This window comes from Zonotrichia albicollis, chromosome 26 (genome assembly GCF_047830755.1).
Source record: "Zonotrichia albicollis isolate bZonAlb1 chromosome 26, bZonAlb1.hap1, whole genome shotgun sequence".
NCBI lineage: Eukaryota > Metazoa > Chordata > Aves > Passeriformes > Passerellidae > Zonotrichia > Zonotrichia albicollis.
This window is the reverse complement of record NC_133844.1, coordinates 7468494-7490299: the sequence shown is the minus strand read 5'-3', so window position 1 is coordinate 7490299 and position 21806 is coordinate 7468494. Positions and strand designations below refer to the sequence as shown.

General features: G+C 43.0%; 1 long non-coding RNA gene across 1 annotated transcript; it reads right to left on the bottom strand.

Annotated features, from left to right (window-relative positions):
- Positions 1–1259: 1259 nt before the first annotated feature.
- Positions 1260–20642, bottom strand: LOC113460469 (uncharacterized). The gene is made up of 4 exons (XR_003382329.2): positions 20445–20642; positions 6992–7137; positions 6063–6157; positions 1260–1898 (listed from the first exon to the last, which is right to left on the bottom strand). It is a non-coding gene; the product is annotated as an uncharacterized LOC113460469 (long non-coding RNA).
- Positions 20643–21806: the final 1164 nt, after the last annotated feature.

Genomic DNA, 21806 nt, shown 5'->3' with positions numbered 1-21806 from the left:
AGTTTTTCCTGTCATTTCTAATGCAGAGGTCCAAATCTGTTTTTTTCACAGCCAGGGAGGCTCCAGTTCAGCTTCTCAATGGGCTGAGCTGCTTCCCTGCAGGAATTCATTCCTTCCCCTCAGAAAGATGTTTCTCGGTTTCAAACAAAAACGGGTTTGTCAACGGGATGGATTTGATGGTTGGATAAATGTGTTTTATCAGCGCAGTGCATTGGGGTGTTTGCATTTTTGTCACCGCCACCTCAGCCTGTCCTGCCCGTGGAACGCATTCCATCAACGCCACCCCGCTCACAGTTTGGGTTTTGTCAACGGCTCAAACCCGTCCTGTCAACAAAATCCATCCGGAGGGAAAAGAACTCAATCTCTGCTGTCAGCACCGAGGCACACGACTGCGGTTTGCAGCAATAAATGCAAACAAATTCCTGCCTGATCAGCCCAAGCCGTCAGTTCTGGGGAAAAGGTGCTCCAAAAATATTTGAAAATTATCTACCCAGCAAAGCAGAAGAAGAGGTGGTGGCCAGGTATCCTCGAAAAGGGAACTTAGGACCAGGTGAGGTTCTTTTCTTGAGTGTTCACATTATTAAATGTAGCCATGATATTTTCTGAAAAATCACTTTGCCACGATTTTTCCTCCTGAGAAGCTGAGAAGCCTCAGAGGAAAAGAAAAACATTGATTATCTGCTGCTGTGGAATGCAACCGGTGCATCTGTGATTGGTCCCATGTGGTTGTTTCTAATTAATGGCCAATCACAGTCCAGCTGTCCCAGACTCTCTGGTCAGTCACAAGATTTTATTATCATTCCTTTCTATTCCTTGCAAACCTTCGGATGAAATCTTTTCTTAGAATTGTTTTAATATAATATATATCATAAAATAATAAATCAGCCTTCTGAAATACTTTCTTCTATTCTTTTAGTATAATATATAGAGAATAGAAGATATATATACAAGAATAGAAGATATATTATAATATAATATAATATAATATAATATAATATAATATAATATAATATAATATAATATAATATAATATAATATATATAATATAATATATCATTAAACAACAAATCAATATATAATAGATATCATTATATATATTATATATATATTCAATATAATATATATATAATTAAATAATAAATCAGCCTTACGAAATCCTTTCTTCTATTCTTTTAGTATTGTTTTAGTATAATATATATATATAAAATAAAATAATTAATCAGCATTCTGAAACATGGAGTCAATATTCTCATCTTTTCCCTCTTCCTGGGACCCCTGTGATCACCACCACAATTAAACCCACAGCCATCCCAGACCAATTACAAGGCCCAAAAGTCTCAGCTCCCTGTTGGAAAAGTTTGAACTGAAATTGCTCAGGGCTGAGCTGAGTGAGCCCAATTTCCCTCTCAGCCTGATGTGACTCCATTAAAGTGAGACGGGAAATTCCCTGGTGGATGAGGAACTTTCTGTCTCTGCATCCTGCCTGCCCTCAGGCAGCGTTTTGTTGGCTGAGGAGAGTTGTCAGAAGGTGATAAAATCAGGGATGGCATCATCTTGTCTTGTGCTGGAGCCCTCCTGGTCCAGAGAGCAAAGATCCCCATTTCCAGCAGATGGAAATTGCTTAAAACACTAAATAATTCAAAGAGGGCTTGCGCAGGTAGAGGCATCATCTTTTCCCTGAGTTCTCTGGGGAAGGAGCCACCTCTCACCTGAGCTATTATCCGAGCTGCACGGGAGGATGAAGTGGAGGGGAAAAAAGCAGGAATGTGCCTGTAATAGTGTAAATATTCTTTTCTTCTTCCAGTGCAGTGCATTACGGGCCCGGAGCAGAGTCACAGAGCAGCAGAAAAATGACAAAGCCACCTCCTCTCCTTCCTCAGCTTCAGCTCAGCCAGCACCTGGAAATTCCATGCAGAGGGTTTTTGGGATGGAGAAAAGATGCAGATTGGTCCAGGGCTGGCAAAAAGAGATGTGATTTGGAACAGTGCCAGGGTGGCATCTCTTCTGTGTCCCCATTTCAGCTCCAAGCATTCCTCTGTTTTATTTTATTAACCCTGAACTTCATCTGGAAACTGAGAGGAAAGGTGGATTTGTGTTTCCAAACAAGCTGTGGGGCTGCTGGGAGATAAAACCAGCACTGGGAGAGGAAAGAAACCATGGGAAGGATTCCACTGATTGATGAATGGGAAAAGAGATTTGCTTTTACAAATAAACTTTAGGTTTGCTGGTAAATGAAATTGGACATTGAAAGATGAAAGAAACAATGGGGAAGAAAAACCCGTAAATTTTGTAAGAATTAAAAATGAAAAGGGAGGGTTATGCATTAGAGGGGAATCTTTGGGATCAGGTGTTCTGGGGAGTCTGAACCACTTAAGTGCCTCAGAAATGGGGAAAGAGAGAAGGGAAATGTGGCTGGAAATTGGGATAAAAAGGGAGGCTGCACCTCCAAAAATCTGAGAGATCCCAGGGGATGCCCCATGGCCTCTGCCTGGATTGGAATAAAGTCAAAGGACTCCTCTGTCTCCTTTTTGGACATAAACCTGTGGTTTTTTGTGGGTTAATTTTCCTAACAAAAACTTTCTTCCCTAATTCCTGCAACTAACCCAGCCCTCCACAAACTTACTCAAACACCTACAAATTCTGCTGCACCTCAAAAAAAAAATCACAAAAAAAAAACCAACTACTGGTGGTAGTTGGAAATAAATAGCAAATTTTTATAAATTTATTACAAATAGAAATAAACTTTTACTGCCTTGGAATAAAAATATGCAAAGCAGCCAAGGCAGCTTCCAGCAGCATGGGACAAAAGAGGCTTAGCAGAGCAAGAATTACACTCCAAACCCTGGGAGAGCTGGTCAAATAATGACAAAATTTATAAATTTATGCAAGTCCAAAGTCATTTGGTGCTGGATGGGGGAGGATTAAGCCCTGCTGAATAAGTTATCCTCTGCAGAATGGATTTCAGCCTGGCCACACCGCCTGGCGAATAATGGGAGGATTAATTGGCTAAAGCTTGCACATTGTATTGTTCCCCAGTTTGTCAGACACCCCTGAAGCACACAGAAAATAAGGATATTTTTTGTTGATGTTGTTGAAACAAAGTTTGCTGAAAATTCCTCCCCCAGCGCTCAGGAACCTTTGTTTTCACAAATGAACACAATAAAGTTAATCTGCATAGGGGCCTAAAATGGATTTATTAAAGTGTATTAAATCTCCAGAAGGACTAATTGTTCAGTGCACTTTAATATCCTTCAGAAATGGAAGGTGACAAGCTGACCTAAGGCTACTCTGAATCTGGATGAGAATTTAAAATGTGCTTTAATTAAAAGTTCCAGGGTAAAGATTTCTGCTTTTCCACATTATTTTTTAAAGTCTAGGGAAGTTTGTCTGCAATGTGACAGCCACAAAGCTCAGGGGAGCTGCTCTTAAATCCCTTCCATGTTTGAGAGCATCACCTTGAAGACTAAATTCATTCTTCATTATCATGGGACAAACCATTTCCTTGGAATCTGCTCAGGATTTGGTGCAAAAATGAGCCCTCAAATTTTAGATAAAATCTTCTGCTGCCTCTAGAAACTGAGGAGGAAACAATTTTCTTGGGGAAAAAAAAAAGCAAACTCTGGCTCTGAAGCCAGCACAGGAAATGGGAAAAACTGAAGAGCGATTGATCCTCTCCTCACATGGAGCTGCCATAAGGAGCTGTCAGGGTTTTTATATAACTTTCCTTGAAAAGCTTGTATTTAAATGAGCAAGAAGGCAAAAGCAGAGAGAACAGAAGGCAAATTCCCTTCGTTTTAAAGAAGGGGCACAGCTGAGATCCTCATCTAACCCTGATCTCTGCCACTCACCCCCCTTATCTCCTGTTTTATCTAGGGAGACAACACAGCTGCTGGGATGCTTCATGGTGGGCAGAATAAATTAAAAAAAACTTCTAAAAAACCCATTATTTTCACAGCATTATTTTTCATCTTCATCAGTAACCTTATTATTCCATCTATCAGCCAAACCAGATCCTGAACTGCCACTTAAAGCAGAATTTCAGCCTTCCCTGATGCTCCCAAACCAGAGATTTCCTGCACTTTTTAACAGGATTGTTCAGTGCCTGACAGTGAGCCCTGATTGGAAGGTAATTTAATCAATAGTCAGGTCTCCAGCAGCCTCTACAGCAAGTTATGGTTGGCATTTAATAGAAATGCAAAGCAGAAATAGCTTTAACACCAGTTGGTATTTTAAACCACATAATAAATTCACTGCTACTCTGTTCCATATCAATTAATAGCGTTAAACTTCTTTAATGTATTAACAAAGATGTCTTTCAGATATTAAAATTCACTTCAATTAAAATAGCAATGAGGCTTTAAACAGCCAGCATTTTAAAATTCACCTGATCTTTTCAGTCATTTCAAAAGGGCCTTTAACTAACACATAACTGCCTCATAAAATTCAAATTGGAGGTGAAATTAAGCCAGGCACTTAACGAATATTGCTGCAGCATGTTTGACTCCAGGTGAGCGCAGAACACAACAGGCAGAACCAGCAGCAGCCCCAGCCCAGCTGAATGAACCCAAGAGCCACTTCAGGAGCTCGATTATTTTTTGACATGAGCTGCACTTGAAGCAGCTCCCTGCACAAATGGAAATGGAGAAAACCACTCAATATTTAACCTCAGGAGTGGCTCTGTGCTCACCCAGCACTTGCTGGGATTTGAGCAGGCAGGAAAAGCAAGAGGAGCACAGAGCCCTCTCTTAAGTGGCACTTGGTGACCTGTGAATAGAAAAGTAAAGAAAACAACGTCCCAGATTGCAAGGCAAGATGAATTTATTCTATTTGCCATTTGTATGGCAGCTGTCTCTTGTCAAATGGGCAGTTTTCCTTATCTCTTCCACACCCACACCTCCCTCAGGAGAAAGATCTGCTGATAAGAGGCCACTGAATGTCACTGCCTGGCTGATAAGAACCACAGCATCCCATTGGGAGATGTGAGCCCAGAGGGAGGAGCCAAGCATTCCTGCCTGGATATAATCTGGAGATTCTGGAACACCAGCCAAGCATTCCTGCCTGGATATAATCTGGGGATCCTGGAACACCAGCCAAGCATTCCTGCCAGGATATAATCTGGGGATTCTGGAGAACCAGCCAAGCATTCCTGCCTGGATATAATCTGGGGATTCTGGAGCACCAGCCAAGCATTCCTGCCTGGATATAATCTGGGGATTCTGGAACACCAGCACGGCTTCTCTGCTGGATTTCCCAGAGGAGCAGCAGCTGCCTCTGCCCCTGGATCTCCAGAAGAGACTCCACCCTTGTCCAGGATCCTGCTCCAGCAGAACCAGCCCTGGCACTGCTGAGGGCTGAGCCACAATTCCAATGGCACTGCTGCCAACACCCTGACCCACAGGGTGTCAGGCTGGGTTCTGACTCTGACAGTGTTGGTTTAGTTCACTGCATTGTTCATTTTGTCCTTTTCTTTTCTTCTCTATTAAAGAACTGTTATTTCCTGCTCCCATATGTTTTGCCCGAGAGTCCCTTAATTTAAAATTTATAGCAATTTGGAGGGAGGGTGTTTACATTCTCCATTTCAGGGGAGGCTCCTGCCTTCCTCAGCAGGCACCTGGCTTTCCAAATCAAGACAGGCAAGAATAATGAGCCAGGCTTATCCTGCCTCCAGCTTCCAGCCCTGAGTTACCCTGAGCTGATCCTGGCCCACTCAGAGTTGTTGGTTTTTTTCCCTCTGACTTTCACACTCTTGTCTATTTGATTACTTCAGTCTATTTGACTAAGACCAAACCAAAATGTTTACAGAGGCACCAGCAGTTCTTCTGCTCCGAGAGCTTCACTTTCATCACATCAAAGGAGATATATTTATCACAGGCTTTTTGCCTTTTCTAGATGGGATTCTTCACACAAGGATTCCACACACCTGAGGTGCATGCAGAAAAGCTCCCTGTGCTCCAGGATTAAGGATTTTGCTGGCAAATTCAATACCATTTTCATCCTCCCTGACTTGAGGATCCCAAGCCCAGCCTCCCCACCCATCTCAGCTGTGATGCTCCTGCCCTCACCTCTGCTGCAGGAGCTGCTGATGCCCAGAAATATTTGCCTGTGTTGAGAGAAGGTTTCAGCCTCTCTGCTGCCAACACCCCGCTGCTCAGTGGTGCTGTAATGCAGAAAATCAGAGGAAAGGCTGATTAGAATAAATGATAAGCAGCTAGAACTTCCTTCCCTTCCTTTTGTTACGACATCCTAAAGCCTTGCTGTGCCTCTGAGCTGCAGAGCCACCACCTCCTGCCTGCCCCAAAGCAAAAACCAGAGCCACACAGCAGCTCCTGTGTAAAACCAGTGGGGATTAAGTGATTTCGTGGGGTCACTCTGTCAAATTGGCCTCTGCAGCTGTTCCTAATGCTGCAGCTTGCTGTGCCTGCACTCACACCCATAGCTAAGAGCCCACTGAATTCCTCTCTAGCCTCTGCTTCGTGTTAAATTCAAAAGCTGAGGAGGCTAAATCCCAAAATCTGCCATGATTTATTGTGATTTTGAACGCTAACACTTGACTTCACCTCACTGCCTCCAGGTGGGCTCCATGGCTGGAAATTCCATCCCAAAAACTCCCAGAACCTCATAGGGAAGAATTCCTTCCCAATGTCCCATCCATCCCTGTCCTCTGGCAGTCTGAAGCCATTCCCCTGTCACTCCATGCCCTTGTAAATGCAGATTCTCATGGAATTCAGTGGGATTCGGGGAAGTTCTGATCCTGGTGCTTGTCCCTTTGCTACAGCCCTCGTCCCTTACCTGCCCTCTTGCCTGATCCCAGCAGATTTCCCAGGAAATTTGGCAAAAACAGCCAAAATTGAACAAAATCCCTGCCTGCAGAGCGTGGCAGCTGGAGGGAGGTATAAAAACACTTGTACACATTTGCACTGAGATTTCCATGCACAAATGCTCGTTCCAAGTTAATTAAAAATAACACAGAGAAATAGTGAAGAGACCTTACCCTGAGATGTGGGAGCCATTCAGAGCTGAAGCAGTTGCTCTTCCAAATGAAGTGATTGTGCAATTAATTGCAGAAAGTTTCCACAGTTTAGCAGAGATGGTGCCACACTCAATTCCACTCATTCCCATGGATTTATGCTTTTCATGCTAGAGGGGAAAAGGAAAATTCATGGACAGCAACTCATCTCCAGGATTCCAGGAGTCACACAATGCAGTTGTTTTCTCATGCATTCTGTTGTGCAGAATAATTAAAAAATTCAAGACAAGCCTGGAGCTCTACCACCATATTTTTTCAGGGTCACAAGTGGCATTTCTGACACTAAACAGTTCCAAGGCGTGGGGAAGGGTCAATGCCTTAGCAGACAAATTATTTGCAGACCTTCACAGATTTATTTAAACATTTAAAATGAATCTAACATTTACCTTGATCTAAATAGATCACAATAAGTGAGTGAACACCGTGATATTATTACTTGAATGTTTTTCATTTCCTTTCACCTTTAAATTTTTTTCTGTACCCTATCTACCAGTAGCAATTTTAATAATTTTTAGTTGAAGCCCTCTAGATTCCCTCTAGAGCATTCCTGCACAACTCCCAACTCCCGTTGCACCCCATATATCAACCCACTCTTTCAACTCCTGCACTTCCAAACATTTAAAACACCTTAATGGCTTTTCTCACTGAACCATAAAAATTATTTATAAATTCATTTTAAGACATTCATACAACGAGAAACTCATAACACGTCATGAAGTACAAATTATGTTTACTGGAGTATAAAAAATTCTTTGGGTCTATGTATATATAATGAAGGAAAAAGCCAACTGCTTCTCCAAGTGGACTCCTAGTATAAGCAATCGCCAAGTGCAAGGTGAGAGGATAATGAATTATTTGCTCCAAAGTACTTTTTAAAATAAACACCTCCACAGGAAAAAGCAGTCCCTTCCAAGCCTTAATTTAGGCACATTTGGTGCAATTTCAAGGAGTAATCTATTTTTTCCAGGATTTTTCACAACAAAGCAGCAGCAGCATCTCCTTCCCCCTAAGTAGGGGCTGTTAATCTGAGTTATTTCTGCAGCTCAGCAAGGGAAATCACCCCAAGAGTTCAGTGACACTTCAGGGGAAATGCTATCCATCAAAATTATACATTATTTGGGCTCCAGGACAAGAGGTTCCTCCCTAAAAACTGATGGAAATATGAAGAGAGAGAGTCGGTCACTTTGGAATCTTTCAGCCACTGGAGGTGTAACCACACTCGGAGCATTGAACTCAAGACGTGAAACTAAAAAGTTAATTAAATACATCTAAGAATTAAAAGTAAAGATAAACTTTGAAACAGCCTGCAGTTCTGATCTGAAGACCCTGTGCCACTCTTGCCCTGTAGGATAATATGAAGGTGGGCTAAAAATGAAACTGCAAGTCAAAGAAGGTTTTTCTTCAGTTCTCTGTGGGATCTCAGCACCTCAGGACTGAGGTGTCACCGAGACCACCCTTGGGGGGCTCGGGAGTCCTGGAATGTTCCAGAAGTGTCTGGTGGCTGCACTTTGATCCTACACAGGAGACGACACCTGTATGAGGATAGGAGGGTTTCACCGGGGTGAATGGTGAAGGGATTGGTTAATTAGAGGGTGAGACACAGGGTTTAGGATTTCTGTACAGGGGGGTTTAGAGAAGTAAGATGGAGGAATTGGGGCGTGTCCTGTCCTTCTTCTTCTTCTTCTTCTTCTCCTCCATCTTCTGTGGTGATGGTGGCACTTTGGGATTGGTCATTACTAAAAGTGCACCGGGCAATAAGGGTGAAAGGTATTGGGGAAAAATGCTAAATATTGTATACGCAACTTTGGGTATAAAGATAGGTGACCGCCCGGAGGGAGGGGAGTGTGCTCATGGCTGGCTGCTGAGCAGAGCTCTGTCGGGCCGAAAGAAAATCTTTTAGATAAACAATTAATAAACATAAAAACCGAAAGAAGAACTGAAGCCTCTTCTGTTCCTTTGATACGCGGGCTGCCCCAAGGCCACCCCGGGCCTTTCCAGGCCCTCCAAACAGCCGAAAACCGGACAGTTCTCTCTGGTTCCAGCCATTCCCAGGACTGTGCCTCATCACAGATGCTCAGACTCTCTCACAAAATTCCAGCTCTTAGCTAAAAACACCCGGCTGTGCTTTCCTGCCCACTTGGTCACCCTCAGGGCATCACCCCAGCCCATGTGGTCACTTCCCCTGTGTGTGTGTAGGACACAGTGCCCTGTGCCACACATTTTCCATCCTTCCAGCACTCACAGAGTGAGAGTTCATCCTTATCCCCATTAAATCAGGGCTGCTCGGAGAGAGGGACCTCTGTTTTGAGCACTGATGGACTGGGGTTCTCCCCTCTGTGGCCAATAGGTCGTAACATCTCTTTTCTACTTTATATCAAAGCATTTCAAAGCAAAGCTTAATCCGCCAGGCCCGTAATGTAGATTTTTAGTAAGATCCTTTGTGCGGGGAGAAGGCCATAAAGCAGCTGCCTCAGGATTCAGATGGAAATGCTGATGATTTAAATCATCCAAGCCTGGAACATAAACGAAAAGCAACAACCGGAGTGGGGACTGATCCCAGGAGAACTCACTGATGACTCACCGTGGAAGATGAAAAGCTGTCTATATAAACAAATTGTTTATGGTCTGTTAAACAAAAGTAAAACCAATGGAGTGCTGCAGATGCAGTTCCTGCTGAGGATTCAATCTTAGCAAAGTGCGTGGCTCTGACCCTGCAGACTTTTCCGTAAGAACCAGAACTGCAACAAAAAGGGACTGCAGAATTCGCCATCTGGGCCCTGTCCTTATCTGATGAAAGAGTCAGAGGCTGACAAATGCTTTGTGCTGCCATTTCAGTGAGCATGGCCCTGCCACAGCCAGGGGCCAGAGCAGGGTCTGCAACGGCAGCGCTCGATTTGGGACTTGGGATCATCCAGGCAGACCTCGAGCAGCTCCGTCCTGCTGGGCTCAGCCTTGGCAGGTGTTGAACCCTCCATCCTTTTGGTTTCAAACCTGGTAGACCTTGAACAGCTCCATCCTTTTGGTTTCAAACCTGATAGACCTTGAACAGCCCCATCCTTTTGGTTTCAAACCTGATAGACCTTGAACAGCCCCATCCTTTCGGTTTCAAACTTGGTACATCTTGAACAGCCCCATCATTTTGGGCTCCGGACTTAAGCAGCTCCATCCTTTTGGTTTCAAATGTGATAGACCTTGAACAGCTCCATCCTTTTGGTTCCAAACTTGGTACATCTTGAACAGCTCCATCCTTTTGGTTTCAAACCTGATAAGCCTTGAACAGCCCATCATTTTGGGATCTGGACTTAAGCAGCTCCATCCTTTTGGTTTCAAACTCGATAGACCTTGAACAGCCCCATCATTTTGGGCTCCAACCTTGAATAGCTCCATACTTTTGGTTTCAAACTTGATAGACCTTGAACAGCCCCATCATTTTGGTTCCAAACTTGATAGACCTTGAACAGCTCCATCTTTTGGTTCCAAACTTGGTAGACCTTGAACAGCTCCATCTTTTGGTTTCAAACTTGGTAGACCTTAAACATCTCCATCCTTTTGGTTTCAAACTTGGTAAACCCTGAACAACCCCCTCATTTTGGGCTCCAATATTAAACAGCTCTATCCTTATGGTTTCAAACTTCATAGACCCTGAATAGCCCCATGCTTTTGGTTTCAAACTTGGTAGACTCTGAATAGTTCCAACATTTTGGTTTCAAACTCGATAGACCTTGAACAGCCCCATCGTTTTGGGCTCCAACCTTGAATAGCTCCATACTTTTGGTTTCAAACTTGGTAGACCCCGAACAGCCCCATCATTTTGGGCTCCAACTTTAAAGAGCTCCATCCTTTTGGTTTCAAACCTGACAGACCTTTAATGATTCCATCCTTCTGGTTTCAAACTTGGTAGACCCTGAACAGCCCCATCATTTTGGGCTCCAACCTTAAACAGCTCCATCCTTTTGGTTTCAAACCTGACAGACCTTTAACAGCTCCATCCTTCTGCTTTCAAACTTGGTAGACCATAAACAACCCCATCATTTTGGGCTCCAAATTTAAGCAGCTCCAACTTTTGGTTCCAGCCTTCCCTCAGGGGAAGGCTTGATGGATATTGGAGCAGCATCACAAAGAAAAGGGGGATTTAGGCTACAGAAATAACATAAAATCACTCTTCCCTCCTAGCTCCACCCCACACACAGCACCTGTATTTGCAGGGAAGGACATGGGACAGGTTGGATCACAGGAACACGGGTTTGGGATGGTGTCACAGCAGCACAGCTGCATTTAAGCACTACCAGAGATCATTCTGCTCTTTTTAATCAGCCCTGCCTAATTTCCACCAGGCTGTTTGGAGTTGATTTTCAGACATCATTGCCTCCAACCTTGGGTTTCCCCGTTAACCCAAGGAGCCGGCGCCGCCGAGGCTGGAGCGGCAGCTGTGCCACGCTGAGAGGAGGCAGTGGAACATCTGCTCCTGGAGAGCTCATCGGGCCAGATGGGAGTCCTGGGGATTCTGACAGCAACCCCTGATGTGCCTCCACGCTAACCTGGCCACCCCTCCTGGCAGATTTCACACCCCCGAGCACGGCTGAGCTTGGGCTTTAAAATTAACGAACCTTTGGCACTTCTTGTTTACAGGTTGGTGATAATGTTAGACACCAAGAAAGGATAAATACCCTGCCTGGTGCAGCTTTAGGGAAGGAATCTGTGATTGCACAGCATAAATTCACAGGAAAAAAAAGATTTTAAGTCCGTCCAAAGATGCAGCTGAGGTTTGCGATTTGTAACCACCCCACGAGTATGAATTAAACTGAGCTCTGCAGATTTGCACCACAAGAAATATCAGCTCTCCTAAGTGGAGAGGCTAAAGGAGGAGTTTAGTCCTGTGGTGCTGATGAATAATCTAATAGTTGGCTCTCACAATTAAGAGATAGATGTTATGTGGATGTTAAAGTGTGTAGTGATTTTATTGTAATATGTCCTCTCATATTCCTCTTTCCCCTCTCCTTTGTGGAGTGATCAGGGCATTTGGAGAGGGCTACCTCATACCAAGAGATAACACCAGAGCTCCAATCAAGATTTAAAAAAATAATCTCCACCAATAGATGGCAGAGAAGGAGGTGACTGACAAAACTTTGGGGATAAAAGGCAAAACATTCATTTTATAGATGAGCACTTGGCAGATAGTCGCAGACACTCCCAGCACTGTGATTTTTCCTTATTCAGGCTTTTGTTGTATCTTTGATAAAGTTTAATAAACACTTTAACATTATGAGAGTCATTTCTCACAGCCTGGAAAATATTCAAACGAAAATCCCATTGAACATGAAAAACAGGACGTTGGAAATAGAAACACGTGGGTGATGTTGAGAAGTAAATAATAAATAATAAAATATAAATAATAAAATATAAATAATGAAATTGTAAATAAAAATAATAAAAACAGGCACTGTTTTGAAGGTCTGGCCTCACAGGGAGAATTTGCTTAACCCAGTTAATTGTCTTCAAAAAAAAAATGGCAAAGATTATGGAATCTGCAGCATTTTCATACTTGTCTGGGACACACACACACATCAAACTTCTTGTTGTCCTAATCATCTTATTTGTCCTAATTACTTCTGAAGGGGATAGCATTTATCTCATTAATAAATTTATGCCAGCAGCAGATAGGGAAGACGCTGTGACAAACCAGCTCTTAATAATTCTCAAATGCATCTTTAAGAGTATTGTGTGAGCATCCGTATCTCCAGAAGGCAAAAGAAACTCATAATCACAGGACAAATCTAATCCTAATAAGCAGGAAATCGTGGGAGCTCCCCACATCTGTTTTGCTCTGATTAGATTAGCAGTGGTGTCATATCTGCTGTCATGCTGTTGTACACTGACCTTCAGCGACTTAGCAGAGCTGTTATTTTTGGTTTTAAACACCAAGAAAAGCTTTTTAAAGCTGCCTTTCTTGGTGAACATCAATATGTTATATAAGGATGGAAGTGGTAGAATTGTGTGGGTGGGGATTTGGGGGACCCAGCTGCCAAAACCTTCTGGACTGTTGGTTTGTCCAGTGTCACTGGAGAGGCGGCACTGTCATCTTCCAACCCATTGTCACTTTGGGAAATCTATAAATGTTGGAGGCAGGAAATAAACTTCCCTTTTTCTTACCTTGCAGTTCCAGTGTCCAGGTTGTGTAATTTCGTGTCCTATTGTGACACCCATGTTGCCCTGATTTTTAAAGATTTTCTAAGCTTTTTGATGTTTACATTCCTGTAATTAACTTTCTCACACACATTCTGTAAATAACTCATTGTTTTGCATTCTTTTCTGGAGGAGGAGAAATTTTGATGGACTGTTGGTTTGCCCAGTGTCATTGGAGAGGTGACACTGTCATTTTTGGGAATCTATAAATGCTGGAGTCAGAAAATAAACTTCCCTTCTCCTTACCTTGGAGTTCCAGTATCCAAGTTGTTCTTTTTTGTGTTCTATTGCAACACCCATGTTGCCCTGATTTTTTAAGCCTTCTGATGTTTACATTCTTGTAAAGGAGTTTCTCACACACTTTCTGTAAATAACTCATTGTTTTGCATTCTTTTCTGGAGGAGGAGAAATTTTGATGGACTCTTGGTTTGCTCAGTGTTATTGGAGAAGTGCCACTTTCCTTCTCCAATCCACTGTCACTTTTGGAAATCTATAAATGCTGGAGTCAGAAAATAAACTTCCCTTCTTCTTACCTTGGAGTTCCAGTATCCAAGTTGTTTTATTTTGTGTCCCATTGTGACACCTATTTGTGCCTTTGCTGGAGCTCTGGATCACAGCATTAGGCCCTGCAGTGAAATACATTCAAAAGGGAAAATATTTGTCGCAATCAGACACAGCAGCACCGAGGCACAGATGGGCTGCTCCCCTCTGGGATCCTCTGCAGGAGTTTCCCCTGAAGCTGTGGCTCAGCCCAGAGGAGCGAGGCTCTGTTCAGCACCACATCCCTCACCCCAGCACCCGGGAGCTCTGATCTCCTGTCCCCCGAGACTCCCACACTGCGCGGTTTGCAAGGGAAATTCATCACAACCTGCAAATTGGCTTCGTTCTCAGCAGCCTCAACAAAGGGAGCAGGGTTGGCAGAGCAGGGCATGGGCAGTGTGACCGCGTTCACAGGGGTCTTGTGTTAAAGGAAGAGATGAGGATCTGACTCCATGTTTCAGAAGGCTTGATTTATTATTTTATTATATATATTGCATTAAAATTATACTCAAAGAATAGAAGAAAAAGTTTCTCAGAAGACTGGCTAAGCTAAGAATAGAAAGGAATGATAACAAAGGTTTGTGGCTTGGCTCTGTCCAAGCCAGCTGACTGTGATTGGCCATTAATTAGAAACAACCACATGAGACCAATCCCAGATGCACCTGTTGCATTCCACAGCAGCAGATAATCATTGTTCACATTTTGTTCCTGAGGCCTCTTAGCTTCTCAGGAGGAAAAATCCTAAGGAAAGGATTTTCAATGAAAAGATGTCTGCGACAAGGCAGGGAAAAGCCACTTCAGGCTCCCCTTTCCAGGCAAAACTCCTTTCCCAATAAAAGGAAAAGGAAAAGCCACTTCAGACTCCCATTTCCAGGCAAAACTCCTTTCTGAATAAAACACTTTTAATTCACCCTGCAACAGAAGAGGTGCAGGAGGAGCCTGCTCCACTTGTTTTTACAAGTGGCTTTTGAACAGGAGTCTTTGACACAGTTTTTAAAACTCATCAATCCTCTCCCTGTTTATCTATGCTGATAAGCATTATGTTCTGCTTCAGAAATATCTATTTCTGCACTTGGGTTATTTTATTTCCCTATTGTTAGAATGAAAGATTGGCTAAACAATTTCAGGAGTGCCTGTCAAGCACTTCCTTTCTTCTGCAAATCCTCAAGCTCTGATTCTCATCATTAAGTCACTGACAATATAAAGACAGACTTCTTCAAATAATCCATCATCAACAAAGATAAATGCACAGAAATTATACAGAAATTGGCCTGAAGCATCATTGCAGTATAAATAGAATTTTCTGAAGAGTAAATACATCCCTATTCAATACCCAGAGCTCAACACAGACAATAATGACCTGCATTTTAAAAGCCCTCTTGTACCAAATGCTGTGCAATGATTCCAAAGGTTTTCAGACTTGGAAGACCACGTGAAGAAATTCTGCATTCCATGGTGGCAGATTGAGCCATCAGCTCCACCAGACAACAGGAACAACCCAGTTATCAAGCACTCCTCCCTAGGAAAATGCAAATCCAGCTGGAGGTCACCTAACCCTGTCTGTCTGGTGTTGGATGCTCAAAGAGAAACGGAATCAAGGGCAAGTGCGCAGTGATCTGTCACCAGCCCCAAACAGCCAGAGGGCTGCGTTTTGTCAGAGCTGAAAAAGGCAAGAGGAACGCAGGAATATGTCCTGCAGGAAATCCCTTAACCTTGTCTGGAATGAATCTGTGTCTTAAATCGCTGCAGCATCAACTGCAAAGGCCCCACTGTTTAATGTCTGGTTTTCTTAAACATTTATTTTGAAGGCCATTTCTGGTTCCTGAAGTGGTGTGAAAAACAGCGGCCCATGGTAGTCATTCCCTTGTTGTCTTCTCCTTTTCCATCTTGATTTTAATTTCTGTCATTTAATCTAAACTGAAAGCTGTGCCTCCAGTCACCCTCTTATTCTTCTTTCCTGCATTTCTGAGCTCAGGAATACCAAGCAGAGCATGGCATGAATGGTTGGACCACAGCTCCAAGAACCCATTTTTACACTTCTCCAGGCATGGGACATAGAGTTTGGATTTGTCCAAGCCACATCCTGGACTAAACCTTGGAAGGAGAGATTTTAATCTCAACTGGGAGATAACAGTTTCTGCAATTAACCAAGTGTAAAAAGATCAACAACAGTTTATCCAGATTTTGTAGATTAATTTCTCCTGTACCTTTTCCACTTTTTCCTCTGTCTGGAGTGGAGCTTGGATGCCACAGAGCTGCCAGGATATTATAATCAGAAAAAAAAATGTCAGGAATAGAAGCACAGTGTTAGACAGATGGCTCGGGCCCTTCCTTCATTTGCTTTTCAAATTAAAGAAATGTGCCCAAATGAGACACTTGATAACTGAATACCATGCAGTCCCAACAGCCACACTCTGGAAGAACCTGGGATTTTGCCTTCCAAATGAGACACTTGATAATGAATAGCAGCTCTCCCTTCCCCATGCAGCCCCAGCTCTGGAAGAACCTGGGATTTTACCTTGTGAGCCACAAACGCTCGGTTTATGTTTAGGTAAAGGATGCCTCTGACCCTGACTTCATGGGGTCACATTTTATGGGGCCTCAAGGCTTTTGGAAGCGTTTCCATGCAATAAATGCCTCTTCTTGGGAATTGTGTCTGAAATCACAGCGGGCAGATGATGCCAGGGGGGTTTCTGTGTTCCACACGAGCAGCCAGCTTTTCAAACAGCACAGGAAGCCCGTGGAAAGTGGAATTAATCACACCTGGAGAGAGGATTGAGTGTTAAAGAGGCCATCTGAGGAGCTGGGGAGCCAAGTGTAATGTGGTGGCACATCAGGGTGACATAAACAGCTGTGACAGAGCTAAAAATACAGCACAGACCCCGTGAGCGTCAGAGCTGATCTTCCCTTCTCCTCCAAACAACTCCCAAGGTAGGAAAACACAGCAAGGCAGTGACATGAAAGGGGAAAACCATCCTCTCTCATTTGCTGGGGTCACTCAGCCTATTTGTGGAACGTTTCCTTGTTGGGAACGATGAAAGTTTGACAAGAAAGTCTCACAGATTTGTGTGTTTGGCAGAAAGATTTTTAAATGTAGAGTCTGATGAAGGAATAGAGATGGAACCAAGTTTTGATATAGAAGAAAAGAATTGCTGAGCCAGTCTTGCTGGATAACCAAGGAGGCAAAGGGTGTGTTAGTTAGAAGGGGTTTTTATGGCTTAGAGCAAAGGATAAACCCACCCCAAACAAGAAGATGTTTTTACCAAGCAGGAAGAGAGCACAGGCAAACAAGGCAGCAAAGTTACAAGGAAAAAAAAGTCTCAGAATTTTCCACTGCAAGAAAACTGAAAAACAACTTCTAGTTTAAACTGCAATGTACTGACTTTTAGTGATTAGAGAACAGTAACATGAATATGGTAATTACAGTAGTTATGATAGGCTATAGATAATAGTTAAGGTGTAGATTGGTTCTGCTGTATGAAGATGCTCAGCAAAGAAAAGTAAATAATGCATTGTAACCAAAAGAAAAGTTTATAATGCAATGTAACCTAAACTAAGGGTCTCCAGGCCTGCCTGCAGCTGGAGCTGACAGCTGTGGGCACAGCTCTGTCACCCACAGCCCTGGACTGCTGAAACCTCTTGGATGGAATAAACTGCATTTTGTATACAATAAACTGCATTTTGTACTCAATAAACTGCATTTTGGAGAGCCCCTGGAGTCCCACATCTCTCATTTCAGCTCTTATGTTTCCTCCATCCTTTCCCTGAATGTGTGTGCAGAACAAAATTCTTGGAGTGCTCAGAGCTCGGTGAGCAAAGAGCACCAGCCCAGCAGTCAGGGCTGCAGACACTGGGCACAGGGCAGGGACATCACCACAGCGAGTTAAATGCATTATTCAGCACACTGCAACATGGTAAAGTGACAATTTATCCTGCATTTACCTTCCTGTCAGCAAAGGTATCAGAACAGAACGGGGTGCGCTGGTGTCGCAGACATCTTTTATGGAAAATCCTTTCCTTGGGATTTTTCCTTCTGAGAAGCTGGGAGACCTCAGGGGCAAAATACAAACATTGATTATCTGCTGCTGTGGAATGCAACAGGTGCATCTGGGATTGGTCTCATGTGGTTGGTTCTAATTAATGGCCAATCACAGCCCAGCTGGCTCGGACAGAGAATCCGAGCCACAAACCTTTGTTATCATTCCTTCCTATTCTATTCTCAGCCAGCCTCCTGATAAAACCTTTTCTTCTACTCTTTTAGTATAGTTTTAATGTTATATATATAACAAAATAATAAATCAGCCTTCTGAAACACGGAGTCAGACCCTCATCTCTTCCCCAGTCCAAGAGCCCCTGTGAACACGGTCACACACTGGAGGAACAGAAATGAGGCGCTGGAAGAGAGATCCAAGCTGGAGCACAGAGGAAAAGGAAACACTTCACCAAACTCAGATGCCTTGATCCCAAAGGAGAATTTAAAGCACTGCTCGGAGCCAGAACATTTTAGTGAGCAAACCCTTTGTGTTCAGTATGCAGACATTGTTTCCAGCGTGGGGAAAAAAAGATGTGCAATCGCATTTCTCAAATCCCCAGAGCTTCCTATAGAAGTGGGTTCCCAAATTATATCATCTACCACTTCCCTTGTATTCTTAATGATCCAGAGAACCCAAGGGGATTGTCTCTGCATTTAAGTCTGCTCAGATACAAATGCAAAAAAAACCTGAATTCCTTTTGCTGTGAATGCAGATGAACAAACTGAGCAAAAATAAACCTGGGCTATCTGCCCAGCTTTGCCTGTAGGCTGGAAGAGACCAGGTCCATCTCCCCCCACATCAACCACTCCATTGGGGAATTGAAGATGATGCTAAAACCCACCACAGAACTCTTTGAAACGAGTGAAAATGAAATATAAATGAGGAATGAGGTGGAATTCCCAGAGTAGCTGTGTCTGCCCCATTCCTGGAAGGGTCCAAGGCCAGCCTGGATGGGATTTGGAGCACCCTGGGACACTTTGAGGTGTCCCTGCCCATGGCTGGGGTGGCACTGGGTGCTCTTTAAATTCTGTTCCAACCCAAACCATTCTGGGATGTTCTACTAGAGCTGGCACCACCCTCAAAATGCTGTAATTAAGCACAAGACCTTTTCATTTCACCTTTGAAAAAAAGAAAATTCTCTCACCCATAAAAATGTTATGAAAAATTTCTTTAAGCTTCCAGGGCTGAGTTTGATAAACAAGAAATTTCAGTTGATGATTCAGGCTCAGGTAACTCAACCTGAACTCTTTAAGTTCCCTTCCAACCCAAGCCATTCTGGGATGTTCTACTAGAGCTGGCACCACCCTCAAAATGCTGTAATTAAGCACAAAACCTTTTCATTTCAGCTTTGAAAAAAAAACATCTCTCAGCCACAAGCAAGCAAAATGTTATGAAAAACTTCTTTATGAAAACCAAGAAATTTCAGTTGCTTGATTCAGGCACAGGAGCACTGAGGTGATGAGGACATTTGAGAGCTCAGGTAACTCAACCTGAGCTCAACCCAGCCCAGAGGAGCACAGGGCTCTGTTTTGTGTAAGTCGCTCACTGCCATGGATGTTACACAGCATTAAAACTGTGCTGGGTGTTCAAGTGCAATAAAAAAATTAATTTACCATTCAGCAAGCTCCTCATTTAGCAAAATCAGCTGCTTCAGCTCCATTATCTGTATGTTTCTAAGGCGTTTATTCCATATATTATCAAAGCCAGCTCGAACCAAGGTTTATTTTGTATTATTGGCTTTGTGTAATTTGTGTGTATTCCTGAGAGAAACCCTCAGTGTGACAATGACACTGCCACGTCGCCATCTCCAGGTAAGACAAAGAACTGAACAAAACCCTCTCTCAGAAATGCACAATCACAGATGGATCATTTTATAACAGGAATTTAAAAATACCTGTTCTTTTGGAATACTCTCAGACATCATTGTACAGTCTGAAAAGAATTTTCTGACCCTCTCTTAGACCCAAGTGTGACAGCGTTCACAGGGGTCTCAGGATGAGGGAAGAGACCAGAATCTGACTCCATGCTTCAGAAGGATTGATTTATTATTTTATGATATATATATTACATTACAACTATACTAAAAGAATAGAAGAAAGGATTTCATCAGAAGGCTGGATAAGAATAGAATAAGAAAGACTGATAACAATGATAACAAAGGCTTGTGGCTCGGCTCTGTCCGAGCCAGCTGACTGTGATTGGTCATTAATTAGAAACAACCACATGAGACCAATCACAGATGCACCTGTTGCATTCCACAGCAGCAGATAATCAATGTTTGCATTTTGTTCCTGAGGCCTCCCAGCTTCTCAGGAGGAAAAATCCTAAAGAACAGGATTTTTCAGAAAATATGTCTACACCCAAGTTTGCAGGCTCTTTCAGACAAAGTTTAGAGCACACAAAAATCTTCAAAACGATCTCAGCAAACATTTTGTTCTCAGGAATTTCAGGAGTTTGGAGGTGACTGGACACAGTCAGATTTTAGGGGCTGAGACTTGGAGCTGGCTCTGGTTTTTAGCGAGGAATAGAGTCTGATGGTTTATTGTTAGCTCAATTATCTTCCTAACTAAGATCAGGCAGCCAGGTTCACAAAGAGAGGCCAAAATTCCCCATTGTTATTCTGCTGTAGCTGAGCTCAGAAAAGGAACAGAATCACCAACCTGATTTTCCATGAATGGCAGAGATTCTGGATCCACAGAGGGAGAAGGGAGAAGCTGTCTCCAAATGATCATGCAAATTTCTTCAGGGGCCTTGGGGCAAGGAGAGACACGACACTGAGGTCATTTGCTAAGACCTTGCATATTTTTAATTCAAAATATGTATCACATTTTAATCAAACCAGCTCCGTGCTATTTCTATCCAAGTAATTTGCATTCTGGCTCTGTCATGGGGGCAGTTATGAGTCAGCTAAGCTCTCTAATATAATAACTATCAGAAAATTGTCTTGCATTAGTCACGTTAATTATGCTGAACCAAACACTGAAGACAGCAAAATGTTTTTTTCCATTGCAATATTTTTTTGCCTCGTAGAGATTTTAGGAATTTATTGGAGCAAGATTCTCTCTCAAAATTAAACCTGCAGACAAAAAGGATGTCAAGCATGCCTGTGCCTTGGCAAACAACAGGAGCTCTGTCTCTGATTTTTGTTACCTTGCTCTCTACAGAGAATAGGTTTTGTTTCTCTATAAGCAGGCAAAATAAAAATAAAAGCCAGTGCCCCGAGTGAGCAGCACACTCATCATTTATGAATGCTTGAATCACTCAAAGAAAGCATCTGTTAAGAGAGCTGGTAATTTTCCTGGCTTGCCTCTGCTCCAGCCAGCCTAGTATTTTGATTTTTTATGTAAAACGCTAAAAAGCAACTTGCTTTCTCCTGAGCACCCTTGTTAAAGATCCCATTTCAGGCTGTAGCACAAATGCAGTGTCTATTGCTCTCTGTGCCTCTGCAATTCAAATGAACACAAACCTGGCACGAGGCAAGCTTTGGGCACCTGCACCAATAACGATTGTACTGGGAAACTCTCTGGAAAAGATCCCCATGACAGAATCACTGAGCATTTGGGTTTGGAAAGGACCCCAAAGATCTTTTTCCACCCCTGCCATGGGTAGGGTCACCTTCCACTATCCCAGGGTGCTCCAAACCCCATCCAACCTGGCCAATACCAAACCCAAAACTTCCTAAAATGTTACAAACCGCCCCTGTGGTTAAAAACATCAGCTCATGAACCACAATTTCCAGTGTGCCATCCACCAAACTCGTTATTCTTCTGTTCAGATTTTGGTTTTGGTTTTCAACTTAAAGAAACTGCAGTTTGTTGGTTTTGTTACGTTTAAAAGATCAATTATCTAAACTCCCTTGTTTTCCTGCATTCCCAGAAATTTTCCTTCAAATTCTCCTTCAAATTGGTTCAAATCTCCTTTCAATAAAGGAAGGATTTATCAATTGCCTGGTGACACTTGTAGTTTTGTTAACAAAGTTAACTTTGGTATGGAAAGGAAGTCAATAGGCTGATGGAATAGTC